The sequence below is a fragment of the Microcaecilia unicolor genome, chromosome 2, assembly GCF_901765095.1.
Source record: "Microcaecilia unicolor chromosome 2, aMicUni1.1, whole genome shotgun sequence".
Lineage (NCBI taxonomy): Eukaryota > Metazoa > Chordata > Amphibia > Gymnophiona > Siphonopidae > Microcaecilia > Microcaecilia unicolor.
The window spans coordinates 306,104,305-306,122,260 of NC_044032.1; the positions used below are offsets into that span (position 1 = coordinate 306,104,305).

At 47.9% G+C, this 17,956-nt stretch overlaps 1 protein-coding gene across 2 annotated transcripts in view; it reads left to right on the forward strand.

Annotated features, from left to right (window-relative positions):
• Positions 1–4,548: 4,548 nt before the first annotated feature.
• PLPPR1 (phospholipid phosphatase related 1) overlaps positions 4,549–17,956 on the forward strand; it is a 456,773-nt gene continuing 443,365 nt past the window's right edge. For both annotated transcript variants that reach the window (XM_030194307.1, XM_030194308.1), the window contains exon 1: positions 4,549–4,610. The gene's annotated coding sequence lies outside the window, so the exon portion shown is untranslated. The remainder of the gene's footprint in view (positions 4,611–17,956) is intronic.

Consider the following 17,956-nt stretch of genomic DNA (forward strand, 5'->3'; position numbering starts at 1 on the left):
TATCCAACATTGCCTGTCTGTCCCCTCCCCACAATAGTCCTGTCTCTTTCTTTCCCCAATCCCCCCAATAGTCCTGTCTTTTTCTTTCCCCCCAATAGTCCTGGGGAGTAATGAGCAGGACAGGAGGGGACAAGGGTGGGCAATGAGTTCCTGAGGTAGACAGTGGAAGGGGAGGGGGGAAGAGGATAGGAAGGGACAGGGCGATGAATAGAATGTGTATAGGGGCCATATATAGGGCTAAGGTGGATGCGGGTAGATGTGAAAGTGGCTAAGGTGATAGGGGTAGAGGAGGAGGCAGGAAGGCTAGGACTGGGCCAGCAGGCAACAGCTAAGGCATAGGGAGTGATAGTGTCTAGAGGAATTCAATCAGCAGCTAAGATAGAGTAAAGGAATTCAAACAACAGTTAAAGTAGATATTCGATATGCATCAGAAGTCGAGGTAACAACTGGAGCAGGTAGCTGGAACAGGCAGGGAGAGGCTGAGCAAGCTGGATCAGGCGGGCTGGAACAAGCTGGAGCAGATGACTGGGACAGGCAGGGATAAGCTGGATCCGACGGCCTGGGACAAGTTGGAGCAGGTAGCTGGAACAAGCTGGATCCGATGGGCTGGGACAAGCTGGAGCAGGTAGCTGGAACAAGCGGGGAGAGGCTGGATCAGGTGGACAGGAACAAGCTGGATCAGGTGGGCTGGCACCGCTGAAGCAGAAGGACTGGAGCAAACAGGGAGAAGCTGGATCAGGCGGGCTGGAAGAAGCTGGAGCGGGCTGGAAGAAGCTGGAGCAGATGTCTGGCACAAACAGGGAGGAGCTGGGTCGGGCGGACTGGAGCAAGCTGGTGCGGAGGACTGGGATGAGCTGGATGAGCTGGATCAGGCGGGAAGTTGGAGCAGATGGTTGGCACAAGTTGGAGCAGATGGCTGGAATAAACAGGGAGAAGCTGGTTCTGACGGACTGCGGCAGGAACAAGCAGGGAGAAGGTGGATCTGACGGACTGCAGCCAGCTGGAGTAGGTAGTAGGCGGGCTGGAACAGGCTGGAGTAGATGGCTGGAAAAACGGGAGAAGCTGGATCTGACGGACTGCGGCTGGAACAAGCAGGGAGAAACTGGATCCGACGGACAGCGGCAAGCTGGAGCAGGTAGCTGGAACAAGCAGGGAGAGGCAGGGGCAGGTAGCTGGAACGAACAGGGAGAAGCTGGATCTGACGGACTGCGGCTGGAGCAAACAGGGAGAAGCTGGATCCGACGGACTGTGGCAAGCTGGAGCAGGTAGCAGGCGGGCAGGAACTGGCCGATGGATCAGAGCAGGCAGGGAAGGCTGGATCGGCGGACTGGGACAAGCTGGAACCGCCGTACTGGAACAAGCAGGGCTGGAACAAGCGGGCCGGAGCAGATGAACTGGAACAAGCAGGGGGAGGCTGGATCGGCGGATTGAAGCAAGCTGGACTGGAACAGTGGGCCGGAGCAGATGAACCGGAACAAGCAAGGATCGGCGGACTGGAACAAGCTGGAACTGCTGGTCTGAAGCAAGCAAGCAGATTGAAGAGAAGATGGCTCGGGTGGACCAGGGAGAGTTGGAGCAGGTGGGCTGCTCTCAGAGCAACAGTGCTGGAGCTACTGGGCTAGTCTCGAAGCGACCAAGCTGGGCTGCAAGTAAAGCAGCAGTGCAAAAAGGGCGCCTGTGGAAGACTGCCACGCTATGCCACTCAACTGCCCAATCTTGAGGACTCGCGGTGCAGGCAGGCCGCGCCACGTGGCGGGAAGGGCAGCGTCGGGCTGCTGGGTCCGGGACCTCGCGCCACGAGATCAGGCTCGTGCACAGGTCGTAGGCGAGCTCCCTCCGATTCCACCAGGGTCACCCAGAGCTCTCAGCCAACAGTGTCCCGGGCAGTTCCTGCCGGGGAGCGTGACGGCCGAGGGCGAGCTCTCGGGCCCAGTGAACTCGGCGCCTAGGCCGGCCCTGCAGAGTTTGTCCAAGCCCGGCGATGGAGCGGTCGCGGTCCGCCGGCAGCGCCAGAGGTGAGGTTAGACGTCTCTTGTGACGGACGGCGAGCGGCAGACCAACAGTTCCTCGTTACTTTGTGTGTGTCGGCCTTCTCGGTTCGGGGCGGGTGGTGATCAGGTTCACCCAGGATTGCGACCCTCGCCACGAGGTGAGTTGGGTTTGGTAGAGCTCTGACTAGGACAAACTTGAAAGTTACAGGCCAGTATCCATCATCCTGTTTCTAGGGAAACTCATAGAACAAACAGTCTGTGTTAATGAATGGCTAGAAAAGAGTAACTGGCTAGATCCATGTTAATCTGGATTCAGACCCGGTTATGGGGTAGCCCTGCTAGATGATCTTCACAGAAACCGAGACAAGGGATTTGCCTCGATGTTAGTACTGCTAGATTTCTCAGCAGCTTTTGACACTGTGGATCATGATATCTTGCTAGCATGACTGACAGAAACAGGTGTCAATGGAACAGTACTTGCCTGGCTCAGATCCTATCTATCAGACAGGCAACAATCCATAATGTTTGGCAACAATTCATCACCACCATGGACACTGACCTGTGGGGTACCACAAGGATCAATACTGTCACCTATTCTGTTCAATATCTACCTCAAGCCACTAGCTGAGCTGATTCAGTCAATGGACACTCAGTTCTACATCTATGCGGATGATGTGCAGCTACTCATACCAATTGAACCTGACTTACCTAGCCTTGAATAAACTGATTACCTGTCTAACATCAATTCAAGAATGGGCTAAACTCAACAAACTTTGCCTGAACCCAAGTAAAACCAAGCTTCTCTGGGTCCCTAACACAAGTGGATACATACCTGGCATCAAAATCCCTTTTGGGAAGTATGAACTCCCCCTCAAATCACAAGTCAGGAACCTTGGAATACAGCTAGATTCAACACTTACTCTGATTCCCCAAATCAAAGCAACCTTCAAGAGCTGCTTCTACTATTTGCGACAGCTACGTTGCCTCTCTCCTTACATCGAGAAGGTAAATCTTATCCCAGTTGTGCATGCCATGGTAACATTAAGACTGGATTACTGCAATGCACTATACAATGGTCTGACTACAAAGGGCCTGCGCCAGCTCCAGTTGATTCAGAATACAGCAGCAAGACTAATAGAAGGTTGCAAGCGACATGACCACATTACACCGTTGTTGCTAAATTTAAAACTCTATGTCTGATCTTCAAGGCCCTGAAAGGAAATGGCCCTGAGTATCTAAAGAATAGGGTGATCCTCCATACACCGCCAAGGCCACTAAGGTCCTCCCAAGGACTTTCACTAACTACACCCTCTCCAAAAGACATTACACGACGTGATACCCACAAGCGAGCCTTCTCCGGAGTAGCCCCCACATTCTGGAATGCATTGCCTGAAAGGCTCCGCTTAACACAAAACTCGGGCTGCACATACTGCAGCGGGACATATTTATCCACTCCTCCATGTGCAACTTTTTTTCACCTTACTTTCTAATTCTTCCTATTTTCTTACCCATCTATATGTTACAACTTTGCCTTACCCTTCACTACCAATTATAATGTTCTATTACGTATTGTGATGACATTGCTAGTATACCATGCCATACTTTGTATTGTTTTCGAATATTTTTACTGCTGTAATTGCCTATTGCTCATGTTTGATCTATTCTTACTGTACACCGCCTTGAGTGAACTCCTTCAAAAAGGCGGTAAATAAATCCTAATAAATAAATAAATAAAGTAATGTCATTCCCTACTGTGAAGAACAAGGTAGTATCGTGAGACATCTGTCATGTGCCTACAACTCAACCACCCTCTCCCTCTTACCCAGTAGTTCTCAAACCTGGTTCTGGATGCACCCTAGCTAGTCAGGTTTTCAGGATATCCACAATGAATATTCATGAGATAGATTTGCATGTAGTGGAGGCAGTGCAAATCTCTCTCATGAATATTCATTGTGTATATCCTGAAAACCTGACTGGCTGGGGTGCCTCCAGGACCAGGTTTGGGAACCACTGCTCTCACTCCTTATCTCCATAGAGACAGAAAACTTCAGTATGCAAACTTTACTAGAGACGGTTCTCTTAGAGACCTCTCACAGAACAACTCCCACAAAGCATTAATGTATGCTCAGTATACATTTGTCCCCCAACCTACACACCCAGGAGACACATTTGGATTTCCCAAAACTCATTTCCCCATGGGATGGGTCTGTGCTACAAAGAAAAATCTTTCTGTCCCTCTTGGCCTCACTGTCTCACTCTAACCAGGTAACTTGGGTGAAATGTGTATGGTGACCAACTGCTATAGCAGAACTTGAACCCCAGTTGGTAGCTTCACCTGACTTTTAGAACTCTTTAAATGTAGTGAAAAAAAGCTGCAGCCATCCTTGAAGGGCGGAGGTGCATCAGTCAGGATGGTATGGTTGGAAAAATGAGGTATGTTTTGCTTAAGCTTTTTGAAAAAATGGATAAAATAGGGTTGTGACTTCTTTTTTTTTTTTTTGCATTTTAATATAATGTGCTTTGTTAGGGGAGATCCTTGATACAGCCTATTAGGCGAAACATGTCAGATGTAGTCCCCTGACAGACTGAGAAAGAAGGATATGGAATCTTCATGATAAGGTAAGTATTTAGTTATTATACTCAATGTTTGAAATATTATAACTATTAAGGTACATTTGCATAAATGACTATAATGAGTCATTGAGGGGCATAATCGAAGGGGACGCCCAAGTTTTTCTGAGGACGTCCCCGTGAAGGGGCGGGGAAACCCATATTATCGAAACAAGATGGATGCCCATCTTTCGTTTCGATAATATGGTCAGGGACGCCCAAATCTGGAAATTTAGGTCGACCTTAGATTTGGTCGTTTCTGATTTTCGGCGATAATGGAAACTAAGGACACCCATCTCAGAAATGACTAAATCCAAGCCCTTTGGTCATGGGAGGAGCCAGCATTCGTAGTGCACTGGTCCCCCTGACATACCAGGACACCAACCGGGCACCCTAGGGGACACTGCAGTAGACTTCAGAAAAAGCTCCCAGGTAAATAGCTCCCTTACCTTATGTGCTGAGCCCCCCAACCCCCCCCCCCCCCAAAACCCACTACCCACAACTGTACACCACTACCATAGCCCTTATGGGTGAAGGGGAGCACCTAAATGTGGGTACAGTGGGTTTGTGGTGGGTTTTGGAGGGCTCACATTTACCACCACAAGTGTAACAGGTACGGCGGGGATGTGCCTGGATCCGCCTGTCTGAAGTGCACTGCACCCACTAAAACTGCTCCAGGGACCTGCATACTGCTGTCATGGACCTGAGTATGACATTTGAGGCTGGCAAAAAATATTTTTAAAGAATTTTTTTGTGGGTGGGAGGGGGTTTGTGACCACTGGGGGAGTAAGGTGAGGTCATCCCCGATTCCCTACGGTGATCATCTAGTCAGTTCGGGCAACTTTTCGTGGCTTGGTTGTAACAAAAAAAGGACAAAGTAAAGTCATCTAAGTGCCCGTCAGGGACGCCCTTCTTTTTTTCGATTATGGGTCAAGGACGCCCATGTGCTAGGCACGCCCAAGTCCTGCCTTCGCTACGCCTCCAATACGCCCCCGTGAACTTTGGTCATCTCCGCAACGGAAAGCAGTTGGGGACGCCCAAAATAGGCTTTTGATTATGCCAGTTTGGGTGACCCTGCGAGAAGGATGCCCATCTTCCGATTTGTGCTAGAGATGCCCATATTTCTCCGAGTTGTTCTCACAACTGGGTCAATGTCCACGTTGGCCCGGGAACCGGCATTTGCAATAGCAAAAAGAAAAACCTTTTGCCACAGCCTTCTGGCGCACGCGCCGTGGTGCACTGCGCATGCACAGACTGACTTTCCGCCCGCTGCGCAACCGTGCTCCTCAGTTTTCTTTCTTCCATGCGAGGAGCGGCAGCATTTTTCTGCTGCTCATTTTAGTGTCTGGGAAAGAGCCTTCATTGAAGTGTTTTTTTCTACTTTAGTTTTTCATTTCATTTTGTTTAAAAAAGAAATCATTCCTTTAAAAATTTTTAGTTTAATTTTTTCCCAGTTTGAAGTTTCCTTTGTTTTTCGCAGCGGCCCTTTTTTTGGGCCACGCAGTCAGGTTTCTCCATTTTTGTGCCCTTTTTCTTGGCACAATCGAACTGTTTGATTTTGACAGTGCGGTTTTTCCTTCCATGCCATCGAAGACTCCCAGCGGCTTCAAACGTTGTACTCGGTGCAACCAGACCATCTCAGGTACAGATATACATTCTTTGTGTATGTAGTGCCTTGGGCCCGACTACAGCTCAGCTACGTGTGCTCTGTGTCTTCGTATGAAGAAGAGGACACAAGTTGCTTGAGAAGCCTAGAGAGAGAAACATTTTTGGGCTTGGTCCAGTCCTTCGACATCAGCATTGGCACCGAGGTCGGGGGAGTCGACATAGACATCGAGGGACGCATAAACGTTGGGAGTAGAGGTACGCATGACTGCTGAGAGGCAACGGCATGCTGGGAGTAGTGAGATATCGAGTGGGTCTCCACCTGTCTCGAGGCCTCCTGTTGTGCAGGTGTCCCAGGACCATCGATGGTCGGACCCGACCTCAAGGCAACGTGAGGATTCAACGTTGTCCTCATCAACACTGAGGAGCCTCGGTGATGTGCATCGAGTGAAGGCTAAGAAGCACCGTCACCATTCCCCCTTGACACATGGTGCTGGGAGCACCGGGGCATTGAAGGATTCGGCACCCGAGAAGCATCAGCGCCAGGAGGAGCGCTCCACCTCCATACAGGAGGTGACGACACGTCAGCCTCCCAGCAGTCCTGTTCCTGCTCCCAAGCCTCAACCAATTCTGCCACCAACTGCTCCATCGGCCCGTCAGCATTTTCCAATGGTGTCTCTCGATGAGCACATCCGAGCCTTACTTCCAGAGCTTCTGGAAGGACTGCTGCACTAGTCTGCTTCGGCATCGGGGGTGCTTGCGCCTACCATGCTGTCTGCTGCAGCTGCATCTGGCCCTTCACCTGCGGTGAGGTCCCCAACCTTGGTGCCGCTTGCGGCTCTGGTGTCGGCTGCTACCCAGGTTGACTCCCCATTGACGTCAGTGGAGGAAGCTTCACCACAGTCCATGCAGGCGTCGGCCCCTCAACACCATCTCGGACATCCCTAAGAGAAGTGCTTTCCGATACTGAAGAGGAGCGCTCGTGGGAGTCAGAGGAAGATCCCAGGTACTTTTCCTCTGATGAGTCCTTTAGGATTCCCTCTGATCCTTCCCCTCCACCTGAAAGGAGACTGCCTCCTCCTCTCCTTTTCCTCGTTTGTACGGGAAATGGCTGAAGCCATTCCATTCCCTGCTGAAGTGGAGGATGACCCCAGGGCTGAGATGCTCAAGGTCTTGGACTGCATCTCGCCACCTAAGGAGGCAGTAACGGCTCCTTTGCATAAGGTACTCCGAGAAGTCCTTATGCGAAACTGGTCATTCCCTCTGTCTGGCCCCATGATCCCTAAAAAGACTGAGTCCCAGTATCGGATCCACGGTGAACCTGGGTTGATGAGGTCTCAGTTAACCCATAACTCCATGGTGGTGGACTCCGCCCTCAAGAGAGCCAAGAGTACTAGAGACTATGCCTCTGCGCCCCCAGACAGAGAAGATAGGACCTTGGATTATTTTGGGAGGAAGACATATAAGGCTGCTATGCTTGCTGCCCATATACAGTCTTACCAGCTCTTCACGCGCATCCATTTGCGGAACTTAGTGAGGCAGCTGTCTACCTTGGTCGATGCCCTCCCTCCGGAGCAGGCCGAGCTTTTTCGTCAGGTGGTCAGGCAGCAGAAGGCATGTCATAAATTCCTGGCCAGGGGCACATACGACACTTTTGATGTGGCATCCAGAATCTCTGCTCAAGGTATAGTGATGCGCAGTCTCATGGCTGCACATCTCTGACCTAGACCATTTGGTCCAGCAGAGGATGGTGGATGTACCTTGCTGGGGGGATAACCTTTTCGGAGAGAAGGTGGAAGACCTGGTCGACCAGATCAAGAAGCACACAGATTCTATGGCTTCTCTCTCCTGCCGGGTGCCTTCTGCTACATCCTCCTCATCTAGGAGGTTTTTTTTTTGGTGGGTGGGGGGGGGGGGGGTTGCAGGGTGCTCACTATTCCTATGCTAGGCATAGGTACACTCTGGCGTCCCACCAGCCTACTCAGCTCAGCCCCAGTGCACTCGTTCTTGTCAACAGCGTGCGCCAAAGACCCCTGCTGCTCCCCAGCAAAACAGGGGATGAGCTTTTGACTGGCTCCAGGGAAGCATAGCCTCAATACAAGTATCCATTCTGGATGACTTACCAGTTGGAGGAGGTTAATGTTTTTTCACCAAAGATGGCCTCTCATTACCTCCAACTGGTGTGTTCTTCAAATAGTCCGGTTAGGATACACCCTCAATCTGGAATCCACACCTCCAAATTGCCCACCGGGAGCTCATTCACACAGCTACCAGCACAGGCAGGTTCTTGCAGAGGAACTCTTCGCCCTTCTACAGGTCCATGCGGTCAAACCTGTTCCACCAGAGAAAGAAGGGCTGGGATTCTATTCCAGGTACTTTCTTGTGCAGAAGAAAACAGGGGGGATGCATCCCATCCTAGATCTAAGGGCCCTGAACAAATTCTTAGTCTGAGAAAAGTTCAGGATGGTTTCCCTAGGCAGTCTTCTTCTCATGATTCAGGAACATGATTGGCTATGCTCTCTAGTGTATAATTATGGTACAGCCAGAGACCCCCCCACTGGAATGGTGGTGGGCCTAGTCATAGAGCTCAGGCCATTACAGACCTTGGCTGAATCAGAAATCTGATGGCTGACATAACTGGGAGCTTACTGGAAAAGTATGACCTAGTTTGTAGCCCAGATTGAGGCCTAAAAGTTAAGTTAATAGATATGGAAACAAAATGGAGGATTTCAACACAAAATGGAAGCCCGTATCTGTTACAAAGTGGAATTTTCTCTAATGTAAGTTAGAAAAACAAGTTGAGCAATGAGTGAGTCATGCCAGGTGCAGAGAAAAGAGGGAATTAGCTGTCCAAGAGAGGAGGGAGACTTTCCTGTGAGCAGGGTCTTGCTTAAGATTTGTGATCAAGCGAGCTAAAGACAAAACCATGTTAGCAAGATAGAAGCTACTCATTAGCATGAGCCAATCAGTGACAACCATGACATTAGCATAGATCCAATCAGGTATATCTACTGTCATATTACCCATATCCTGAGGGCACCTATAAAAATCAGGGCTTTTCCTGGTTAACGCTAGAGAGAAAAGGGTTGGCACTCTCTCTCCAAGGGAAACCAATGTGTCCAGCAGAATTAACAAATTACCTAATTGCTTTCCCTTGTAAAACCTCTAATTGGTAAAAGAAATTATAAAAGATTAGCAAATATTTAACACCTGTTTGCAGCTTATTATATTCCTATAATTAATTGATTGTACATGCCTGTTGTCAATCACTGATTTGACTTATACCTTAGCAAATAAACTCCTCATTCCAAATGATGATTTGTGGGCTTCACTTAATGATCAAAGGCTGTAAGTATAAATGCATTGTATAACTTGTAATCTAAATCCAGTTTGTCATAAGGCTGGTATCTTTTCCTTAGACCTAACGTCTCCCTTAGAGGCAATAACTCCTTGATTACCCCAGTACTAGTGTTATTTAGAGATGGAGTCAGATTAAGGTCACTCTAGCCTTCTTGGGGGGGGGCTCGGGACCCCTAAATTCTCAACATTGGTGACCCCGACGTGATTCCTGGGTTCCTGTGCTGTGATTTGACTACTAGATATTACTTCTTATATCAGCTCTGTAGGTTGAGTGAAGACTGCTAATCCAATTCCTGACCTACCGCCTCTATTCCAGATTGGTACTTCTGCTACAACTGACCTCTGGCAAGAGAAAAAAAAAGCGCCTCCTCCTCCATTTCTACTGTATTAAATATTTTTGCAGGCTCATCTTTTCCAGAACCTACATGTCACTTTACGTATGAGCTCTCTGTTACAACAGACAGCGACCGTGATTCCAGAAGATACTTCCATCACCTGGACTAATTATGAATTTAAAATTTCTGCACATTAGTCTTCTGCTTTGACTATCCAGCTTATAATCGAACGAGAAAAACGCCCAAGTTCCGACCTAAATCGGGAGATGGGCGTTTATCTCACAAAAACGAATAACGCGGTATAATCAAAAGCCGAATTTGGGACGCTTTCAACTGCACTCCGTCGCGGATGCGGACAAAGTGGACGGGGGCGTGTCGAAGGCGTGTCAAAGGCGGAACTGGGGCGTGGTTATCACCCGAACAGAGATGGGCGCCCTTCGCCGATAATGGATGCGTTTGTAGCTAGAATTTAGGGCACTTTTCCTGGACCCTGTTTTTTCACGAATAAGGCCCCAAAAAGTGCCCTAAATGACCAGATTACCCCCAGAGGGAATCGGGGATGACCTCCCCTGACTCCCCCAGTGGTCACTAACCCCCTCCCACCACAAAAAAATGATGTTTCACAACTTTTTATTTTCACCCTCAAATGTCATACCCTCCTCCCAGGCAGCAGTATGCAGGTCCCTGGAGCAGTTGTTAGGGGGTGCAGTGGACGTCAGGCAGGTGGACCCAGGCCCATCCCCCCTACCTGTTACAATTGTGCTGCTTAATGCTTATTAGTCGTCCAACCCCCCCAAACCCACTGTACCCACATGTAGGTGCCCCTCTTCACCCCTTAGGGCTATAGTAATGGTGTAGACTTGTGGGCAGTGGGTTTTGAGGGGGATTTGGGGGGCTCAACACACAATGGAAGGGTGCTATGCACCTGGGAGCTCTTTTACCTGTTTTTTTGTTTTTGTAAAAGTGCCCCCTAGGGTGCCCGGTTGGTGTCCTGGCATGTGAGGGGGACCAGTGCACTACGAATCCTGGCCCCTCCCACGAACAAATGCCTTGGATTTATTCGTTTTTGAGCTGGGCACTTTCCTTTTCCATTATCGCTGAAAAGCAAAAACGCCCAGCTCACACATTGGCGAATAAAACATGGGCGTCTATTTTTTATCGATAATACGGTTCGGTCCGCCCCTTCACGGACCCGTTCTCGGAGATTAACGCCCATGGAGATAGGCGTTTCTGTTCCATTATGCCCCTCTATGACTATTTCCTAAGCTACCCTTCTTTTTGAAGCATCTAACTCGTAAGTCCTGCTGGCCTCCTGCAGCTGAGGGCCCAACCCTTGGTGAATGTTAGTCATCGCAGGTGAAGATTCCATACCTATTGGCGATAGATTTCAATGCATTGCCCGTGCCTTTTGACTATTTATTTTTGTGCACCATAATCCTGACCCTCCATACCTCGATAACTTGAACAATCAACATCATCTCTAAATTTAAGTTTTTATTGTTTTTTTGGTACCCTTTTCTTTTGTTCCATATACTTAACTAGTGTTATTTAGAGATGGAGTCAGATTAAGGTCACTCTAGCCTTCTTGGGGGGGCTCGGGACCCCTAAATTCTCAACACTAGACTTGAAGAATGCTTACACACACATCCCAATACTTCCAGCTCACAGGAATTATCTTCGATTGCACCTGGGAATGCAGCACTTTCAGTACCGCGTACTGCCCTTTGGCGTCTGCACCAAGAGTTTTCACAAAATGCCTAGCAGTAGTCGCAGCACCGCTACGCAGACTGAGAGTACATGTGTTCCCTTATCGCGACAATTGGCTGGTGGAGAGCACCTTGGAGGACGGATGACTATTCAAGTGCTGGAACTATTGGGGTTTGTAATAAATTACGCCAAGTCTCATCTCACTTCTGTTCAGAAATTGGAGTTCACTGGAGCACTGCTGGACACGAGAATGGCTTGAGCCTATCTCCCAGAGTCACAGGCAGACAACCTTCTGTCCCTAGTGTCCACGGTTCAAACATCTCAGCAGATCACAGCTCGGCAAATGTTGAGACTCTTGGGGCACATGGCCTCCACAGTTCATGTTACACCCATGGCACATTTGCACATGAGATCTGCTCAATGGACCCTAGCTTCCCAGTGGCTTCAAATTGCGGGGAATCTAGAGGATGTGATCCAACTGTTCACCTATTTTTGGAATTCTCTTCAGTGGGGGACAATCCGGCCCAATTTGACCATGGGACGACCATTCCAAATTCCTCAGCTGCAGAAGCTGCTGACAATGGATGCATCCCTCCTGAGGTAGGGAGCTCATGTAGATGGGCTTCACACTCAAGCAGCCTGGTCCTTCCAGGAAGCAGGTCTTAAACCTCCTGGAGTTCCGAGCGATCTGAAACACTCTGAAGGCTTTCTGAGAATGGCTGTCCAACCAAATTATCTTAATTCAAACAGACAATCAAGTTGCGATTTACTATACCAACAAGTAGGGAGGCACTGGATCTCGCCCTCTGTGTTAGGAAGCCATCCAGATGTGGCTTTGGGCGCGTTGTCACGGCATGTTTCTCAAAGCCACGTATCTGGCAGGCATAAACAATAGTATGGTCGACAGGCTGAGCAGGGTAATGGAACCTCACGAGTGGTCACTGAATATGGGCGTCGCCTGCAAGATCTTCTGAGTGTGGGGCACCCCCTCGATGAATCTTTTTGAAACTCAAATCAATCACAAGGTCCCTCAGTTCTGCTCCAGGCTTTAGGCCTATGACAGACTAGCATCAGATGCCTTTCTCCTACATTGGGGGACAGGCCTTCTGTATGTGTATACTCCCATACCTCTAGTAGGGAAGACTTTGCTGAAACTCAAGCAAGACCACAAAACCATGATCCTGACTGCACCGTTCTGGCTGCGTCAGATTTGCTTTGCTCTTCTTCTGGAATTGTCCTTCAAAGAACCATGGCAATTGGAGTGTTTTCTGACCCTCATAACTCAGAACAAGGGGTTGCTTCTACATCCCAACCTCCAGTCTCTGGCTTTCACAGCCTGGATGTTGAGACATAGAATTCGCTTCCTTGGGTCTTTCAGAGAGTGTCTCTTGGGTCTTGCTTGCTTCCAGAAAACATTCCACTAAGAGGTATTACTCTTTTAAATGGAGATGTTTGCTGTCTGGTGTGACAGCAATATCATAGATCCTCTCTCTTGTCCTACACGGACCCTGCTTGAATATACTTGTTGGAGTCTGGTCTCAAGACCAACTCAGTAAAAGTTCATATTAGTACAATCAGTGCTTATCATTAGCGTATAGAAGGTAAGCCTATCTCTGGACAGCCTTTAGTAGTTCACTTCATGAGAGGTTTGCTGTTGTCAAAGCCTCCTGTCAAACCTCCACCAGTGTCATGGGATCTCAACTTTGTTCTCACCCAGCTGATGAAAGTTCCTTTTGAGCCACTGAATTCCTGCCATCTGAAGTACTTGACCTAGAAGGTCATTTTCTTGGTGGCTCTTACTTCAGCTCATAGGGTCAGTGAGCTTCAGGCCCTAGTATTGGATGCACCTTATACTAAGTTTCATCATAACAGAGTAGTCCTCCAAACGCACCCTAAGTTCCTGCTGAAGGTGGTGTTGGAGTTCCATCTGAACCAGTCAATTGTATTGCCAACATTATTTCCCTGTCCTCATGCCCACCCTGGCGAAAGCAGCTTGCACATCTTGGACTGCAAGAGAGCATTGGCCTTTTACATGGAGTGGACGAAGCCCTTCAGACAGTCCGCCCAGTTGTTTGTTGCTTTTGATCCCAACAGGAAGGGAGTCATCATCAGAAAACGCACAATTTCCAATTGGCTAGCAGAATGCATTTCCTTTGTTTATACCCAAGCTGGGCTGACTCTGGAGGCATGTCATGGCTCATAATGTCAGAGCAATGGCTGCGTTGGTGATTCATTTAAAGTCAGCCTCAGTTGAAGGGATTTGCAAAGCTGCAACGTGGTCTTCAGTCCACACATTCACATCACACTACTGCCTTGAGCAGGACACCCTACACGATAGTCGGTTTGGGCAGTCGGTGCCTCAGAATCTGTTTGGGGTTTAGAATCCAACTCCACCCACCTAGGCCCGTTTTATTCTGTTCCAGGCTGCACTCTCAGCTAGCTGTATATAGTTTCAGGTTAATCTATGTTTTGTCCTTGACGTTGTTTGACCAAAGTTTATTGTTTTGTGTGAGCCTGGATTCTAGGGATACCCCAGTTGTGAGAACAACTCAGCCTGCTTGTCCTCGGAGAAAGTGAAGATACTTACCTGTAGCAGGTATTCTTCGAGGACAGCAGGTTGCTTATTCTCACAAACCTGGCCACCTCCCCTTGGAGTTGTTTGGCTTCTTTTCACTTTAGAACTTTACTGAGGAGCGCAGTTGCGCAGCGGGCGGGAAGTCAGTCCGTGAATGTGCGGTGCGGCATGGCACGTGTGCCAGAAGGCTCTGCCAAAAGCTTTTTCTTTTTGCTATTGCAAATGCTGGTTCCCGGGCCAACACGGTTGTCCACCCAGTTGAGAATAATCAGCCTGCTGTCCTCGGAGAATACCTGCTACAGGTAAGTATCTTCGCTATTCCTATGGGTGTCTCTAATGTTTAGCATGAGCTAATCATTAGCGAGCACTAGAAATGCTAGTGCACCTTTGTAAAAGCCCCCCTAAATGTATTATTATGTAACATGATGTGCATAAATTCCAAGTTGCATAGATGAAAAGGGGGTGTGGTTATGGGATTGGAATGGGCGGGTTGTGGGCATTTCAAAAATCTATGTGTATTATTATAGAATACATCTGCTCTGGGCCAGATTCTATATATGATGCTTAGAAAATCCACATGGAAAACATTTCCGCCTAAGTGTATTCTATAAGCAGCACCTATATTTAGGCGTGGTATATAGAATACTAGTAAAACATGCCCGTTTCTCACACAAATGAAATGGGTGCTAGCAAGGTTATCCTCCGAGTTCCATCTTGGCCCCCTCCCTCCCCCCTCTCATCCGAGTTCCAGGCCCCCCTCCCTCTCCTCTGAGTTCCAGGCTCCCCTCTCCTCTGAGTTCCAGGCCTCCCTCTCTCCCTCTCTCTCGTCCGAGTTCCAGGCCCCCTCTGTCTCCTCTGAGTTCCAGACCCCCTCCCTCCCTCTCCTCCGAGTTCCAGGCCCCCTCCCTCCCTGTCCTCTGAGTTCAAGGCCCCCCTCCCCTCCGAGTTCCAGGCCCCCATCCCCTCTGAGTTCCATGCCCCCCTCCCTCCCTCTCCTCCCTACCCCTCCCCTCCGAGTTCCATGCCCCTCTTCTCCGAGTTCCAGACCCCCGCGCCTCCCTCCCTCTCTCTCCCCTCCGAGTGGCGGTCCGACCTGCATTGCCCGCCCTCTTCTCCCAGTCCTCTGCCTGCCCCTTGCCTTCCTGCGTGCCGGCCTGAATTTAAAAGTTCTTACCTCGGGGTCTGCCGGCAGCAGTGAAAGGCGAGCAGGCACAATGCTTCAGCCTGCCTTCCCTTCTCTCTCAGCTCTGCCTCTGGTCCTGCCCTCATTTCCTGTTTCCGCCCTCTGATATCATCATGTTCAAACGCGAGGGCGGACCAATGGGAATTGTGTTACGAACCCAGGCATCCAGACGTAGAACATTGGAGGTACAAATTATTATATAGGATGCTTAGTTGATATCCTAGCACCTAAAACTACGTGCCTCCATTTACACCAAAGAAAATGTGGTATAAATCCTGGAGTGTAGATTTAGGTGCAGAAGGCCTTATTCTATAATTATGCATGTGAATTTTGGAACTCCCATGAAACACCCATTTCCCCACCCATAACCACGCCCCTTTTGCCTACATTCATTGAAATTTAGGTGCAGTGCTTTACAGAATACACTTAGGGTCCTGTTTTCTAAGCTGCACTAGAGGTGCGTTAGTGCTTTTAACGTGTGCTAACCATTAGCGTGTGCTAACTGTGTAGGCACCCACAATATTCCTGTGGGCGCCTACACAGTTAGCGCATGCTAATTTTGTGCACACACTAAAAACGCTAGCGCACCTTAGTACACAGAGTAAACAGAGAGTTGTGCATGTAAATTCTAATTATTGCCAGTTAGTGCTCATTATTGCTTGGTAAGTGGTGTTAACAACACTGATTGGCTTGTTAAGTCAATTAAGTTATACACCTTGTTACAGAATACGCTTGGATTTTGGCGTGAAACGCTAGGCATGCTATATAGAATCTGGGATCTGTGCCTAATTTAGGTGTCAGGATTTAGGCCAAGTAAAACACGGAAAAGCGCTTGGCGTATTCTATATACCGCACAGAAATTTAAGCCGATTCTATAAAATTTAAGCATACTTTATGCCTAAGCATATTTTTTTTTACCACACAGATTTTTCAGGTGCCATATATAAAATCTAGCCTATTGTTTACATATTGTGAGATACCCAGGACATGGTGCTGGAAGTCAACATCATTATTATGCACCCAAATGTGAAGCTCAGAAAAAGCATATTTTACACTAATTGGAGAGTAAACAAGGACTGCACTGCAGGAAAGGACTTTCAAAAGTAATAAATACTAATATTTATTGCAAATCAGCATAAACAGGAGAGTGTAAATAGCTTTGTATTTTACTAATAACCAAATTACCTTTAAAAATGTTGCTCATATTGCTGTTTTTTAAATGTAAATCGCCTTGCTGCATTTTTGTTAAAATACATAAATACCAAGACTAAAAATTAGGTGGGTGTTTTTTTGTTTTTGTTTTTTGTAGCATTTCTATTCTCAGAATTGTTTTTCAGGGCCTCTATGCTAAAGCTATTTTGAACATTTAATGCTCCCCTTTTCTCCTGTCTTGCTTTGATGCTGAAGTCATTAGCTACAGCTGAAGGAACAACACCAAAGGATTTCCCTGAGGAGAAACAAAATCCTTCTGGGCTGATTTATCAAAAGTTTATTCCTAATGGGCAGAGAAGCAGAGCAGAAGAAACAGCAACACTTGAGCTTTCCATTTAAACTGCTAGTGAAGTGTGTCACCCCAACATTTTTTTTAAAGGTGTCTGTTATAGCTGAAGAAAATGATGCACACCCCTAACCATTACAGACAGCCCACTTATTTCTAAGCATACAGCCCACTTATTTCTGAGCATATGACCCACTTCTGAGCAGGATGGGAATCTGGAGGGTATGTGGAGACATGCTCTGAAAGGCTGCTTATGTCCTCGAATCATGACATAAAATTAAAGAGATAGGACCAGCCACCTAAACAGTATCAAAAGAGGTACGTTGGGGAACTTCTGGACTAGGACACAAACCAATGGAAAGAAAAATCTTAATCAGTTTCAGGTGAGGGAGAAATAAGGGTGCAGTGGATAGGATAGGAAGAGGTACACTGGCATGCACCTTAAGGCTCCAGTCCCAAACCAAGGAAGGAGGAAACAACCAATGGTTCACATGCACATTTTTATTGAAGAATTATCCAACTTAGTCAGGTTTTGGCGATAGCATTCATCAGGTGTCTTCAAGTATATATACAAATGTGGAAATTAAAATTATGCATAAGTAGAAAGTATAAAACTCCACAAAAACATATATGAACACTTAACAAAACATATTTTGGATTCCAGTGCTGTTAAATGTGTATATTTTTGATACGGTTTCACGGTAGTTCTGTTATTAGGTTTCAATTTATTGTTTTCAAGTTTACCTCATTTAGGAGCACTTTTACAGAGCGACGGTAAGCCCAATGTGGGCTTACTGCTCGCTTTTCCGGGACTACCACCGGCCCAATATGGCCACTGGCAGTAGTCCCGCCCCGAGTGTGCGCCATTTCCGGAGAAAAAGAAAACCCCTGGAAATGGCTTGAACGGCAGTAACCTGGCAGTAATCAGGCATCAAATAATAATTAGAACAAAATGCAGTGCGCTGTAGTGAAAACGTATAGAATAATACAAAATAAACACTACAGCCTAGATCATAAATGTTGTGTTGGTGTTGGCAGAGAAAAAGCCCTCAGAAACCGCTGGCCAAAAAAGGTCTGCAGTTTAGTGCAAGG